Genomic DNA, 16,995 nt, shown 5'->3' on the forward strand with positions numbered 1-16,995 from the left:
CACAGCTGCAGAAAGGGAGATTGTCGAGGAGGGTTTGTGTACGGAGTCAGTATGAGTGGAAGTCAGAAAGAGAAAACGAGCAGTCTCTTAATTGGGAGTCTTCTACAGGCTCCCCAATAGCAACAGAGACACAGAGGAGCAGATTGGGGGGCATATTATGGAAAGGTGCAAAGTAACAGGGTTGTTGTCATGGTTGACTTAAATATCTCTAATATTAAGGAAAATCCCAAAGCCTTTTATTCATATATATGGAGCAAGAGGGTAACTTGGAATTTCCCTGCTACCCTTCTCAAACAAAGGGACAACATTAGCAATTTTCCAGTCCCCCAGGATTTCATCTGTGTTCAAGGATGCTGCGAAGATATATGTGAAGGCCCCAGCTACGTCCTCTCAAAGGGTTGATCCACTCAAGGATAAAGGAGGAAAGTTATGCATGGAGTCAGAGAAAATGGATGAGATTCTTAATGAGTACTTTGCATTGGCATTCACCGAGGAGAAGGACATGACCGATGTTGAGGTTAGGCATAGATGTTTGATAATTCTAGGTCGAGACAAAGTATTAAGTATTCTAAAAGGCATTAAGGTGGACACGTCCGCAGGTCTGGGTGGGATCTATCCCAGGTTACTGAGGAAAGCAAGAGAGGACGTAACTGGGGCCTTCACATATATCTTTGCCGCATCCTTGAACACAGGTGAGATCCTGGATAACTCAGAAATTGCTGATGTTGTCCCATTGTTTGAGAAGGGTAGCAGGGATAATCCAGGTAATTATAGACCAGTGAGCCTGACGTCAGGGGTAGGGAAGCTACTAGAGAAGATAGAGATGGAAAGGATCTATTCCAATTTGGAAAAAAAATGGACTTATCAGTGATAGGTAACACGGTTTCGTGCAGGGAAGGTCATGTCTAACCAACTTATTTGAATTTTTTGAGGGAGTGACAAAGTTGATCGATGAGGGTAGGGCTATAGATGTCATATACATGGACTTCAGTAAGACATTTGATATGGTTGAAAATGTGTTGCTGGAAAAGCGCAGCAGGTCAGGCAGCATCCAAGGAGCAGGAGAATCGACGTTTTGGGCATGAGCCCTTCTTCAGGATATGGTTCTGTGGTAGGCTGATGGAGAAAGTGAAGTTTCATGGGGTCCATGATGTACTAGCAAGATGGATAAAGAGCTGTCTAGGCAATAGGGGACAGAGTAGTATTGGAAGGGAGTTTGTCAAAATGGAGAACTGTGACCAGTGGTGTTCTGCAGGGATCTGTGCTGGGACCAATGTGTTTGTGATATACATAAGTGATCTGGAAGAAGATATAGGTGGTCTGATTAGCAAGTTTGCAGCTGACACTAAGATTGGTGGAGATAATGAAGGGGGCTGTCAGAGAATATAACAGAATATAGACAGATTGGAGAGACGGGCGGAAAAATGGCAAATGGAGTTCAATCCGGACAAATCCATTTTGGAAATCAAATTCCAGAGTGAACTATATAGTATGTGGCAAAGTCTTGGGGAGAGTTGAAATACAGAGAGATCTGGATGTTCAGGTCCGTTGTACCCTGAAGGTAGCAACACAGGTCGATAGAGTGGTCAAGTGGACATATGGCATGCTTTCCTTCGTTGGGCGGGTTATTGAGTACAAAAGTTGGCAGGTCATGTTCCAGTTATATAAGACCTTGGTTCAGCTAAATTTGGAAAACTGCATACAGTTATGATCACCACATTACCAAGCGGACGTGAATGCTTTGGAGAGGGTGAAGACGAAGTTCACGAGGATGTTGCCTGGTATGGAGGTACCAGCTTTGAAGACAGGTTGAGTAGATTAGGATTATTTTCATTAGAAAGACCAAGGTGACAGGGAACCTGATTTAGGTCTACAAAATCATGAAAAGTATGGACAGTGTGGACAGCAAGAAGCTTTTTCCCAGAGTAGTGGTCATGAGTTCAAAGTGAGAGGGAAACATTTTAAGGGGGATAGGCATGGAAAGTTCTTTACTTAGAGGGTGGTGAGTGCTGGAACGCGTTGCCAGTGGAGGTGGTAGAAGTGGGCATGATAGTGTCATTCAAGATGTATCTAGACAAATACATGAATGGTCAGGGAGCAGAGGGATACGGATCCTTAGAAAATGGATAACAGGTTTAGATAGAGGATCTGGATCAGTGCAGGCTTGGAGGGCTGAAGGGCTAGTTCATGTGCTGTAACTTTTTGTTCTTTGTTCTTTGTTGATTAGTTCAAATAGTTTGGATAGAGCAGGTTTTGTTAGTTGTGTCCAGGAAGGGTTCCTGACTCAGTATGTAAATAGGCCGACTAGAGGTGGGGGGCATATTGGATTTAGTGCTTGGCATCACTCCATGCCAGGTGTCAGATCTCTGGATGGGAGAGCACTTCAGTGATAGTGATCACAACTTTCAACCTTTACTATACATATAGAGAGGGATAGGAGCAGATGATATAGGAAAGCATTTAATTGAGGGAAGTGAAATTATATTGGTATTAGGCAGGATCTGGGACACCTAAATTGGGAACACACGTTCTCAGGGAAATGCATAACAGAAATGTGGAGGTTTTTTAAGAAGCACTTGCTCATACTGCTGGAAGTTTGTCCCACTGAGGCAAGGAAGGGATGGTAGATTGAAAGAACCTTGGGTGAGAAGAGATGTAAAACATCCAGTCAAGAGGAAGAAGGAAGTTTACTTGATGTTGAGGGGGAAATGATCAGACAGGGCTTTAGAGAGTTAAAAGGTAGCCAGGAACTGAAGAATGGACTTAGGAGAACTAGAAGGGAGCATGAAAAAGATTTAGCTGGTAGGATTATAGAAAACTCCAAGGCATTTTATACTATATGAGGAACAACTGCAAATGTGTTGCTGGTTAAAGCACAGCAGGTTAGGCAGCATCCAAGGAATAGGAAATTCGACGTTTCAGGCATAAGCCCTTCATCAGGAATGAGGAGAGTGTGCTAAGCAGGCTAAGATAAAAGGTAGGGAGGAGGGGCGATGGAGATGTGATAGGTGGAAGGAGGTCAAGGTGAGGGTGATAGGCCGGAGTGGGGTGGGGGCGGAGAGGTCAGGAAGAAGATTGCAGGTTAGGAGGGCGGTGCTGAGTTGAGGGAACCGACTGAGACAAGGTGGGGGGAGGGGAAATGAGGAAACTGAAGAAATCTGAGTTCATTCCTTGTGGTTGGAGGGTTCCCAGGCGGAAGATGAGGCGCTCCTCCTCCAGCCATCGTGTTGTTATGTTCTGCCGGCAGAAGGAGGAGCGCCTCATCTTCCACCTGGGAACCCTCCAACCACAAGGAATGAACTCAGATTTCTTCAGTTTCCTCATTTCCCCTCCCCCCACCTTGTCTCAGTCGGTTCCCTCAACTCAGCACCGCCCTCCTAACCTGCAATCTTCTTCCTAACCTCTCCGCCCCCACCCCACTCCGGCCTATCACCCTCACCTTGACCTCCTTCCACCTATCACATCTCCATCGCCCCTCCCCCAAGTCCCTCCTCCCTACCTTTTATCTTAGCCTGCTTGGCACACTCTCCTCATTCCTGATGAAGGGCTTATGCCCGAAACGCCGAATTTCCTATTCCTTGGATGCTGCCTAACCTGCTGTGCTTTAACCAGCAACACATTTGCAGCTGTGATCTCCAGCATCTGCAGACCTCATTTTTTACCCGAAGATTTTATATGAGGAACAAGGCTGAACAGACTGAGGATAGGGCTGATCGGAGTTAGTGGAGGGAACTTCAATCTGGAGTCAGAGGAAGAAGGGGAGATCCTTTATTAATATTTTGCTTCAGTATTCATTACTGAAAGAGAACTTGACGTTTGTGAGGACACCGTGAAACAGACTGATGTGCGAGAGCAGGTTGATGTTAGAAAGGAGGATGTGCTGAAAATTTTGAAAATCATAAGAATAGATAAATCCCCTGGGTCAGGCAGAATATGTCCCAGATTATTACAGGAAGTGAGGGAAGAGATTGTTGTGCCTTTGACGATAATCTTTGTGACCTCATTGTACACTGTGCCAGATGATTAGAGGGTGGCAAATGTTATTCCCTTGTTCAAGAATGGAAATAGGGATAATTCTGGGAATTACAGGCTAGTCAGTCTGACCTCAGTAGTGAGCAAAGTAATGGTGAGGATTCTGAGAGACAGGATTTATGATTACTTGGAAAACCATAGTTTGAAATAGTCAGCATGGCTTTGTGAGGGGCAGGTCATGCCTCAGAAACCTTGTTAAAGTCTTTGAAGACGGGACAAAATACATTGATGAAGATAGAGCAATAGATGTGGTGTACATGAATTTTCACAAGGTGGTTGATAAGGCTCCAAGTGCTACCCTCATTGAGAAAGTGAGGAGGTTGTCTGTCTGAATAAAGAGTTGGCCCATAGAAGACAGAGGGTAGTGGTAAATGGCAAATATTCAGCCTGGAGCTCGGTGACCAGTGGTGTTCTACCGGTATTGGTTCTGGGACCATTGCTCTTCGTGGTTTTTATAAATGATTTGGATGAGGAAGTGGAGGTTGCTTTAGTAATTTTGCTGATGACAGGAAGGTTGGTGGAGCTGTGGATACTGTGGGGGAGCTGTTATAGGTTGCAACAGCAGATTGATAGGAAGCAGAACTGGGCTGATAAATGGCAAATGGAGTTCAACCTGGAAAAGTGTGAATCATTCACTTTGGAATATCTAACTTGAATGCAGAATACAGAGTTAAAGGCAGAATTTTTGGCAGTCTGGAGGAACAGAGGGTTCTTGGGATTCATGGCCATAGATCCCTCAAAGTTGCCATCCAGGTCGATAGGATTGTTAAGAAGGCATATGGTGTATTGGCTTTCATTAAAAGGGGGACAGAGTTTAAGAGGCGCAAAATTATACCGCAGCTCTATAGACCACACTTGGAATATTGTGTTCAGTTCTGATTGCCTCATTATAGGAAAGATGTGGAAGCTTCAGAAAGGGCATAGAGGAGATTTACCAGGATGTTTCCTGGACAGGAGGATATGTCTTATGAACTAGGAGGGAGCAGTGGCTTTTCTCACTGGAGCGAAGAAGGATAGAGATGACTTGATAGAGATAATAGAGTCACAGAGATGTGCAGCATGGAAACAGCCCCTTTGGTCCAACCTGTCCATGCCGACCAGGTATCCCAACCCAATCTAGTCCCACCTGCCAGCATCCTGCCCATATCCCTCCAAACCCTTCCTATTTATATACCCATCCAAAAGCCTCTTAAATGTTGCAATTGTACCAGTCTCCACCACTTCCTCTGGCAGCTCATTCCATACACTTACCACCCTCTGTGAAAACATTGCCCCTTTGGTATCTTTTATATCTTTCCCCTCTCACTCTAAACCTATGCCCTCTAGTTCTGGACTCCCCGACACCAGGGAAAAGACTTTGTCTATTTATCCCAACCATGCCCCTCATAATTTTGCAAACCTCTATAACGTCACCCTCAGCCTCCGACGCCACAGGGAAAAGAGTCCCAGCCTGTTCAGCCTCTCCCTAAAGCTCAAATCCTCCAACCCTGGCAACTTGCTTGGAAATCTTTTCTGAACCCTTTCAAGTTTCACAACATTCTTCCGATAGGAAAGAGACCAGAATGCACACAATATTCCAACAGTGGCCTAACCAATGACCTGTACAGCCGCAACATGACCGCCCAACTCCTGTACTCAATACTCTGACCAGTAAAGGAAAGCATACCAAACGCCTTCTTCACTATCCTATCTACCTGTGACTCCACTTTCAAGGAGCTATGAACCTGCATTCCAAGGTCTCTTTGTTCAGCAACACTCCCTAGGACCTTATCATTAAGTGTATAAGTCCTGCTAAGATTTGCTTTCCTAAAATGCAGCACCTCACATTTATCTGAATTAAACTCCATCTGCCACATCTCAGCCCATTGGCTCATCTTGTCCAGATCCTGTTGTAATCTGAGGTAACCCTCTTCGCTGTCCACTTACACCTCCAATTTTGGTGTCATCTGCAAACTTACTAACTGTACCTCTTATGCTCGCATCCAAATCATTTTTCTAAATGACAAAAAGTAGAGGACCCAGCACCGATCTTTGTGGCACTCCACTGGTCACAGTCTGAAAAACAACTCTCCCTCACCAGCCTCTCTGTCTTCTACCTTTGAGCCAGTTCTGTATCCAAATGGCTAGTTCTCCCTGCATTCCATGAGATCTAACCTAGCTTCCATGGGGAACCTTGTCGATCACCCATCTGAAGTCCATATAGATCACATCTACTGCTCTGCCCTCATCAATCCTCTTTGTTACTTCTTCAAAAAACTTAATCAAGTTTGTGAGACATGATTTCCCATGCACAAAGCCATGTTGACTATCCCTAATCAGTCCTTGCCTTTCCAAATACATGTACATCCTGTCCCTCAGGATTCCCTCCAACAACTTGCCCACCACCGAGGTTAGGCTCACCAGTCTATTGTGCCCGAGCTTGTATTTACTGCCCTTCTTAAACAGTGGCACCACGTTTGCCAACCTCCAGTCTTCTGGTGCCACACCTGTGACTATAGAAGATACAAATATCTCAGCAAGAGGTCCAGCAATCACTTCTCTAGCTTCCCACAGAGTTCTCGGGTACACCTGATCAGGTCCTGGGGATTTATTCACGTTTAATTGTTTCAAGACATCCAGCACTTCCTCCTCTGTAATGTGGACATTTTGCAAGATGTCACCATCTATTTCCCGACAGTCTATATCTTCCATACTTTTTTCCACAGTAAATACAGATGCAAAATACTCATTTAGTATTTCCCCATCTTCTGTGGCTCCACACAAAGGCTGCCTTGATGATCTTTGAGGGGCCGTATTCCCTAGGAGAAAGTGAGGACTGCGGAAGCTGGAGATCAGAGCTGAAAATGTGTTGCTAGAAAAGCACAGCAGGTCAGGCAGCATCCAAGGAGCAGGAGAGTTGACGTTTCGGGCATGAGCCCTTCTTCAGGAATGAAAGCGGCCTTCCTAACCTGCAATCTTCTTCCTGACTTCTCCGCCCCCACCCCCACTCCAGCCTATCACCCTCACCTTGACCTCCTTCCACCTATCGCATTTCCAACGCCCCTCCCCAAAGTCTCTCCTCCTTACCTTTTATATTAGCCTGCTGGACACACTTTTCTCATTCCTGAAGAAGGACTCATGCCCGAAACATCGACTCTCCTGCTCCTTGGATGCTACCTGACCTGCTGCGCTTTTCCAGGGGCCCTATTCTCTCCCTAGTTACCTTTTTGTCCTTTAGTATGTTTGTAAAAACCCTTTGGATTCTCCTTAATTCTATTTGCCAAAGCTCTCTCATGTCCCCGTTTTGCCCTCCTGATTTCCCTCTTAAGTATACTCCTCCTTTCTTTATACGCTTCTAAGGATTCACTCGATCTATCCTGTCTCTACCTGACATATGCTTCCTTCTTTTTCTTAACCAAACCCTCAATTTCTTTAGTCATCCAGCATTCCCTATAGCTACCAGCCTTCCCTTTCACCTTGAGAGGAATATACTTTCTCTGGTTTCTTGTTATCTCATTTCTGAAGGCTTCCCACTTTCCAGCCATCCCTTTACTTGCGAATATCTGCCTCCAATCAGCTTTCGAAAGTTTTTGCCTAATACCATCAAAATTGGCCTTTCTCCAATTTAGAACTTCAACTTTTAGATCTGGTCTATCCTTTTCCATCACTATTTTAGAACGAATAGAATTATGGTCACTGGCCCCAAAGTGCTTCCCCACTCAGTCACCTGCCCTGCCTTATTTCCCAAGAGTAGGTCAAGTCTTACACCTTCTCTAGTAGATACATCCACATACTGAATCAGAAAATTGTCTTGTACACACTTCACAAATTCCTCTCCATCTAAAGCTTTAACACTATGGCAGTCCCAGTCGATGTCTGGAAAATTAAAATCCTCACCTATAACTACCCTATTATTCTTACAGATAGCTGAGATCTCCTGACAAGTTTGTTTCTCAATTTCCCTCCCACTATTGTCTATAATACAATCTCAATAAGATGATCACCCCTTTCTTATTTCTCAGTTCCACCCAAATAACTTCCCTGGATGTATTTCCGGGAATATCCTCCCTCTGCACAGCTGTAATGCTATCCCTTATCAAAAATACCACTCCCCCTCCTCTTTTGCCTCCCTTTCTATCCTTCCTGTAACATTTGTATCCTGGAATATTCAGCTGACAGTCCTGCCCATCTCTGAGCCGTGTTTCTCTAATTGCTATGATATCCCAGTCCCATGTTCCTTACCATGCTCTGAGTTCATCTGCCTTCCCTGTTAGGCCCCTTGCATTGAAACAAATGCAGTTTAATTTATTAGTCCTACCTTGTCCCTGCCTGCCCTGACTGTTTGACTCACTTCTGTTCTTAGCTGTACCCGATCTCTTTCCTCATTATCTCCCTGGGTCCCACTCCCCACCTTACTAGTTTAAATCCTCCCAAGCAGTTCTAGCAAATTTCCCTGCCAGTATCTTAGTCCCCTTCCAATTTAGGTGCAATCCGTCCTTCTTGTACAGGTCACTTCTACCCCAAAAGAGATTCCAGTGATCCAAAAATGTGAATCCTTCTCCCATACACCAGCTCTTCAGCCATGCATTCATCTGCTCTATCCTCCTATTCCTGCCCTCACTAGCTCGTAGCACTGGGAGTAATCCAAATATTACTAACCTTGAGGACCTCCTTTTTCAATTTCTGCCTAACTCTCTGTAATCTCCCTTCAGAATCTCAACCTTTTCCCTTTCTGTCATTGGATCCAATGTGGACAATGATCTTAATTGCAATTTTTTAATTGGGCCAGTATTGTGGCGTGGAAGGTAAAAAATAGGTTCAAAGGAAAGGAGTTGCAAATAGTTGTTGTTTTAATGTTTTCTGTTGGACAAAAGAATCAAATTGTTAATTTTACTTTAAATAGTGACTCTGGGATAGTTCTTTGCCGCTCAAAATTTAACAGATTATGGCATGAGGTAAGTCTCTCTGTGTGTTGGGTTTAAATTAGCAAAGGGGTTTACTCTGAGTTGTATTTTGTACTGTACTTGCTGCATTTTTTAATGACAAAGTCAGCTGTAGTGTCTGTTTGAAATCTAATTGAGCTTCAGCATGGTCACATCATTACTCTCACATACTAAACACTCTCTCAGCATCTCACTCAGTTTCAAACCAAAATCACATGCACCAGCCAGTTATCTTAAACTCATCAAAAATCCTGAAACAGATTCCTTTGATTTCCGTAGTCTTGAGTAAAGGCGATCACATCTCTGAATTAAAGGAGGCTTGGAATAGTAATATTCTTCAGCTAAATCCATCAATTCTTGAAAGGTTTTAGTTTCTGGTGCACCAAGGAAAGTTAGGCTCCAAATAGTCAAAAAAGCTGTGAGTCCACATGCTGTCAGGAGAATTACAGGTTGCTTTTCAATTGCCCCAATGTTATTTGTCAGGAAATAATAATACATTCCTTCTACATACTGGGCCCAGTCTTCAACAGCAGGATGGAATGATTCAGGCTTCCCAAATATTGATGTCAGAACTGCTTATCCAAATTCAAAGTCAAGTGTCCTGAAATGTCGATTCTCCTTCTCCTCAGACGCTCTCTGACCTGTTGTGCTTTTCCTGTACCGAATTTTTTGACTCTGATCTCCTGCATCTACAGTCCTCACTTTCTCTGATCCCAATTCAAAGATAACTGTTGCAAGTGAATCTCTTCAGTGGTGTGTGTTTTCTCTTATCGCCACTGAAATAACTCCACGAAAAAATTGGTATCTTGCTGCCAAGTCACTTTCAATTTACATGTGCATAGTACAAGATGCTGACCCAGCTTGTACAATACAGCTCTTAGAGTACATAGAACCTCTGACACTCTTGTTTACTTTTTTCCTGATTTTTAAATTTTTCTTTTTTCCCCTAATCATTTGATTTTTATCCCTTTTCTTGCACTGCCACTATACTCAAAGTGGGCCCAGTAGGAGAGCTTGTATCTGCCCTACATCATCTGTGCAACACTCCTGTTTATAAGTGTCAGCCAGGACTCCCTATTTGGACCAGATTTACAGCCTCAATCAGGGAAATCATACTCAATGAGATGTATCTAGCTGATCTCGTTTCAATCACTTTGTGAGTAAGTTCACCAACAGTCCACTTTGATTAACAATCGGTTCTGATATAATTCAGGTTTCCTCAACACTAATTGGCTTCAACACGATTGAAGAATTTATACCGTTATTTGTAAATCATGGACTTTCCCTACTTGTATTGGCTATAATGCAATTCGGGCCACATTAGTTTAAATGGCGTGGCTATTGCACAATTTTTTTTATAACATGGTGCGGGATAATTATTTATGCCACTGCTTAACCTGTGGTTTTAGCCTCAGTTAAGTCAATTGCAAATTCAGAAATAGATAAGATGTTCTGAAATATGTGCAAAACGAGTTGCTGAAAATGAAATGTTCTTAAGTATTTTTTGCAAAATGATAGTGATTTATATCTTTTTAAAATTAGACATTAGCAGGTGTGGAGTAATGAAAATGCAAATTATTCCTAGATGAAGCAAATGTGCTGCAGGGGCAAGGTTGCTTTTCTCAGGTTTATTTCAACTGTTCATTTGTGTTTACTTTATACAATATTTGTATCTTAATATTTTTGAATAAATTTTATTATGTCTTTATATCTTAATTTCTTTTAATTTGATTTTTATTTAAAGTGATATTTATTTACTGAATTTATTTTGATTTAAGAAGTGTAAAATGTAAATGGAGCAAATGGACAATGTAATTTTATCACAGTTGTCTGCTATGCATATACATGAACCTAATAAGGATTTAGCTCCACATTTAAAAGTTAAATTAAGTTGAAAGCTCTATTACTATTGAATGATCATTATGTTATTGTTCTATTTTTAATACAAGGTGTTATTTTATTCAACTTGTACCCTTGGAAATCACACAAATATACTGAAAATCACCATTTAGGGTATACTCTTGATCCAACTTCTATAACTTAGTTAAACTGTTTTGATTTTTAAATAATTTAAATTATCCTAATATTACAGAGCAATTATACTTTTTCTTTACATATGAATTTTAAATGTGAATTCAAAAAAATCGCTTGTTGAGGTAAATATTTCAATATGTGAAGACATGGGGAGTAAGAAATTCATTGAGGAACCTTTAAAAGTATCAGTTTTAGTAAAACATATGACATATTAGCTATTTAGCAAGTACAAAAAAAATCCAACCTGGAGGAAAGCCTTTTCACAGACAATTATTTATTTTTAACTGCAGTCAACATGATAATGTATGTACTCTAAGTATAATCCTCTTCTTCAGGCTAGTGATAGTGGACCTTCTGCTACATAAGTTTAAATGAGAATTAAAAGTTTGCTGCCATCCGTGGGTTTGGCAGGGAGAGAGATCTTCATACAGTCATAGAGATCTACAGCACAGAATGAGGTTCTTCAGCCCATCAAGTCCATGCTGGTCAAAAACAACTATCAAACTATTCTAATCCCATTTTCCAGCATATGGCTCATAGCTTTGATGCCTTGGTATCACAAGTATATGTCTAAATCCTTATTAAATGTTATGAAAGATTCTGCTCTACTGCCCTTACAGGTATTGAGTTCCAAATTCCCACTATCCACTGGTAAAAAAATGTTTTCCTCACATGTCCTCTAGACGTCCTGCCTCTTACCTTTAACCTATGGCCCCTGCTGATCGATCTCTCCATTAAGTGGAAAAGATTTTTTCCTGTCTACCCTATCTCTGCCCTTCAACTTTATACATCCCAGTCATGTCTCCTCTCAACCTCGACTGCTCTAAGGAAGGAATGCCAGTCTATCCAATAACTGAAACTCTGCAACACAGGCAACATCCTGGTAAATCCTGTTTGTATCCTCTCCAGTGCATCCCTTTTATAATGTGGATTCCAGAACTATGCACAATACTCTAGCCGTGGCCTATTCAACATTTTATACAGTTCCCATATAATCTCCTTACTCTTAAACTTCATCCCACAAATAATAAAGGCAAGTATCCCATTTGCATTCTTAATTTACTTTATCAATCTGTCCCATTACCTTTAAGGACTGGTGTACTTGCTCATCAAGATCTGTTTGATCCTTGGTGCTAACTGAGGCTCTACCATTCATCAGGCGTCCAGCTCATCAAACCAGCCACCTATATCCTCTTGTAATCTAAGGCCGGACTCCCTACAATTTACTACCTTACTAATTTTTGTATCACGTGAAAACTTACTGATCAACCCTCTTACATTCAAATCTAAATCATTTATACTACAGACAGTAAGGGCCCCTGTGGGACCCCACTGAAAACAGAATTTCAATCGAAAAAACATCCCTAAGCCCTTGCGCTTCCTTCCACTCAGGAATTTGCCTAATTTCCTTCAATCATCTGGGTTCTTACCTTTGCTGTCAGTCTTCCATGTGGGTCCTCAACAAACCTAAAACCAAGAACTGCAGATGCTGGAAATCTGAAACAAAAACAGAAATTTCTAGAGAAACTCAGCATCTGTGGGGAGAAAGCAGACTCAACATTTCAGGACCAGTGACCCTTCATCAGAACTGCTGAGTTTCTTCATCAATTCCTGTTTTTTTTGTTTCACCTTATCAAAAGCTTTGTTGAAGTCCAAGTAGACTATATCAAAAGCATTGCCTGCATCTACAGTTCTGGTCACCTCTTTGAAAAATTCAATCAATTACGGCAGCACAATGGCTCATTGGTTAGCACTGCTGCCTCACAGCACCAGGGACCTGGGTTCGATTCCCGCCTATCTGTGTGGTGTTTGCACATTCTTCCCGTGTCTGCATGAGTTTCCTCCGGGTACTCCGGTTTCCTCCCACAATCCAAAGATGTGCAGGTCAGGTGAATTGTCCATGCTAAAATTGCCCACAGTGTTAGGTGCATTAGTCAGGGGTAAATATAGGGTAGGGGAATGAGTCTGGGTGGGTTTCTGTTCAGAGGGGTGGTATGGACTTGTTGGGTTGAAGGGCCTGTTTACACACTGCAGGGAAGCTACTCTAATCTAAGTTTTCAGGTAACTCTCCTTAAGAAAATCATGCTGACTATTCTTGATTAATCCCTGACTCTCCAAATGCAATAAATTCTGTTCTTCAGAAATGTTTCCCTCTCATCAGTGCCTCTCACTGGGAACACCAATCCAAAGTATTCATTTGGAACTCTCCTGCATCCTCTGGCTCCATACACAAACTACCTCAGTAATCCTTAATGTGACATACTTTTTCCTCTCATTAATCTTTGACCCTTAATGTACCTCTAAATCAATTTAGGATTTTCCATTATTTTACCCACCAGTATCCTTTACACTTCTAGCTCTCTTAATCTCCCTTTTAAGTTCACTTTTGCATAACCTATATTTCTATAGAGAAATATAGTGGGGGTGGGTGGAGTGGGATCCTCAACAACAGGGAGGCAAGTGTGAAGCTGGAAGGAGATACAGTAATCAGAAATAGTAAGTTGAAGAGACAGGTCAGGCTAAAATATGACATGATTTGGAGATGCCGGTGTTGGACTGGGGTGTACAAAGTTAAAAATCACACAACGCAGGTTATAGTCCAACAGGTTTAATTGGAAGCACACTAGCTTTCGAAGCATCGCTCACCTGATGAAGGAGCGATGCTCCGAAAGCTAGTATGCTTCCAATTAAACCTGTTGGACTATAACCTGGTGTTGTGTGATTGTTTGAACTTAGAATATGACAGGGAGTGAGGAATGCTGGATTGAATTGCATCCATTTCAATGCAAGAGGGCTGACAGGTAAGGCCGATGAACTCAGGATGTGGATAGGTACTTGAGACTGCAATATTACAGACATTGTAGAAACATGGCTAAGGGAGAGACAGGACAGACAACTTAATGTACCAGGTGCTTTAGGCAGGACAGAGATGGTGGAAAGAAGGAAGGGTAAGTTTCGTTTTTGATTAAGGAGATTATCACAACAGTAACTAGAAATGAAATAGCTGAAGAATCAGTAAGGCTTTGTTGGCGGAGCTAAGAAATAAAAAGGGGATGGTGATGTTATTGGGGTTGTACTGAGGTCCCTAAACAGTCATCGAGAATTAGAAGAACACATATACAGGGAGAGTGGGGAGACTTACAGGAGCAATAGGGTTGTCATAATAGAGGATTTTAATTTTCCTAACAGACTCGGACTGTGATAGCATTAAGGGCTTAGACGGGGTAGAATTTGTTAAGTACATTCAGGAAAGTTTCATCAAGCAGTATAAAAGGGGTCCTATTTGGAAAGGGGCAACATTCGACCTACTGTTGGAAAATAGGGCAGGACAGGTGATGGAGGTGACAGTGGGGGAGCACTTTGGGACCAGTGATGATTGTTCTATTAATTTTGAAATAGTTATGGAGGGGGGCAAAACTGGCTCACAATTTCAAGTTCTAAATTGGAGCAAGGTGAATTTTGATGGAATAAGACAGGAGTTTGAGTAGTTTTTGTGCTGGCAAAGGACTCTGGCATATGCCTTTAAAAGTGAGATAGCTACTGTTCAAGGTCTATATGTTCCTGTGAGGGTGAAAGGCAAGATTGACTGCAATAGGGAGTCCTGGATGACAAGAGATAGCAAGGCTTTGACCAGAAAAAAGAAGGCAGTATGGCTAAGGTACAGGCAGCTGGATCAAGGTAATCCCTGGAGGTAAACAGGTGATTACAGGAGTTTACCGAAGAAGGAAATCAGGAGAGGGAAAGGGGGGCATGAGATGGCTTTGGCTGAGAAGATTAAGGTGAATTCAAAAAGGTTATTTAAGTATGTTTAAGGAAAAAACAATAACTAGAGAGTAGGACCCCCACAAGGACCAAAGTGGACATATATGTGTAGAAATGTATGAGATGGGTGAAGTGCTCCATGAATATTCTCCTGTGTTTACCTGGAGAAAGACATGAAGTCTTGGGAACTTGGGGAAGTTAGTAGTTATATCTTGGGGACAGTCCAAACCACAGTAGAGGTGGTGTTGGATATATTAGAAACAATGAAGGTAGATAAATCTTCTGGTCCTGAGCAGATATATCCAAGAAAACTGCAAGAGACTTAAGAAGAAATTGCAGGGGCCCTTGCTGATATTTTTGCATAATTATTAGCCACAGGTGATGTCCTGGAAGATTGGAGGGTAGCAAATGTTATTCCCTTATGCAAGAATGATTGCAAAGAAAACCTTGGAAAGTATAGACCAGTAAGCCTGACATCTGTGGTGGTACCTTACTTGAGGACATTCTGATAGATAAGATATACACGCACTTGAAAAGGCAGGGTTTGATTAAGAGTAGTCAGCATGGCTTTGTGTATGGGAGACCATGCCTCACAAATTTGTTAGAGTTTATTGATAAAGTGACTAGGAAGGTTGATGAGGGCAGGGCAGTAGACATAGTATATGTGGATTTCATTAAGTCCTTTGATAAGGTTCCGCATGGTAAGTTGCTCTGGAAGAATGCATGGAATCCATGGGAAGCTGGCAAATTGGACACACAATTAGCTTGAAGGTAGGAAGCAGAGAGTAATAATGGAAGGATGCTTGTTGGACTGGAGGCCTGTGACTCTTGGCATGCCTCAGGGGTCGGTGTTGGGCCCATTGCTGTTTATTATCTATGTCGATGATTTGGATGAGGATGTACAAGGCATGATTAATAAGTTTGTTGATGATCCTAAAATAAAAGGTATCACAGACAGTGAGGCAAGTTCTCAGAATATGTAGCAGAATCTTGATCAGCTGAGAATGTGAACCGAGAAGTGGTAAATGGATTTTAATATAAATAAGTGTGAGGTCTTGCATTTTGAAAGTCATCTCATGTTAAGAGTTTCATGATGAATAGAACATAGAACATAGAACATAGAAGGATACAGCGCAGTACAGGCCCTTCGGCCCTCGGTGTTGCGCCGACCGAATCCTACCTAACCTATACTAGCCCAATAACTTCCAAATGCCTATCCAATGCCCGCTTAAATGACCATAAAAAAGGAGAGTTCACCACTGATACGGGCAGGGCATTCCATGAACTCACAACCCGCTGTGTGAAGAATCTACCCCTAACATCTGTCCTATACCTACCACCCCTTAATTTAAAGCTATGTCCCCTAGTAACACCTGACTCCATTAGCGGTAAAAGGTTCTTAGTATCTACCCTATCTAAACCCCTAATCATCTTATACACTTCTATCAGATCTCCCCTAAACCTTCTCTTCTCCAATGAGAACAGCCCCAAGTGCCTCAGCCTTTCCTCATAAGATTTTCCTACCATTCCAGGCAACATCCTGGTAAACCTCCTCTGCACTCGTTCTAAAGCTTCCACATCCTTCCTATAGTATGGCGACCAAAACTGCACACAATACTCCAGATGAGGCCTCACCAGAGTCTTATACAACTTATACATGAATGGTAGGGCCTTAAGGAGTCTAGTGGAACAGAGGGATCTTGGATTTTAGGTACGCAGTTCTCTGAAAGTGGAGTCACAGATAGACAGGGTAGTGAAGATGGCTTTTGGCACACTGGCCTTCATCATTCAGGACATTGAGTGTAGAAGTTGGGAAGTTGTGTTGCAGTTATACATTGGTGAGGTCTCACTTGGAGAATTGTGTACAGTTTTCTTCACCTTGGTATAAAAAAGTTGCTCTTAAACTAGAAGAGTGCAGAAGACATTTACAAAGGTGTTGCCAGGTCGCAATGGTCTCAGTTGTTTGGAGAGATTGAACAAGCTAGGACTCTTTTCTTGAGAGTGTTTGAGACTGAGGGGGATCTTATAGAGGTGTAAAAGATCATGAGAGGCATGGATAGGGTGAATGTACTCAGTCTTTTTCCTAGGCTTGGGGAATCAAAGATGAGAGGACATCAGTTTAAGGTTAGAGGGGCGAGAATAAAAGGGAACCTGAGGGACGACCTTTTTTTTTTTACACAGAAGGTGGCTTGCATATGGAATGAGCTGCCAGCAGAAGTGGTTGAGACAAGTACATTAACAACAT

The sequence above is a fragment of the Hemiscyllium ocellatum genome, chromosome 4, assembly GCF_020745735.1.
Source record: "Hemiscyllium ocellatum isolate sHemOce1 chromosome 4, sHemOce1.pat.X.cur, whole genome shotgun sequence".
Lineage (NCBI taxonomy): Eukaryota > Metazoa > Chordata > Chondrichthyes > Orectolobiformes > Hemiscylliidae > Hemiscyllium > Hemiscyllium ocellatum.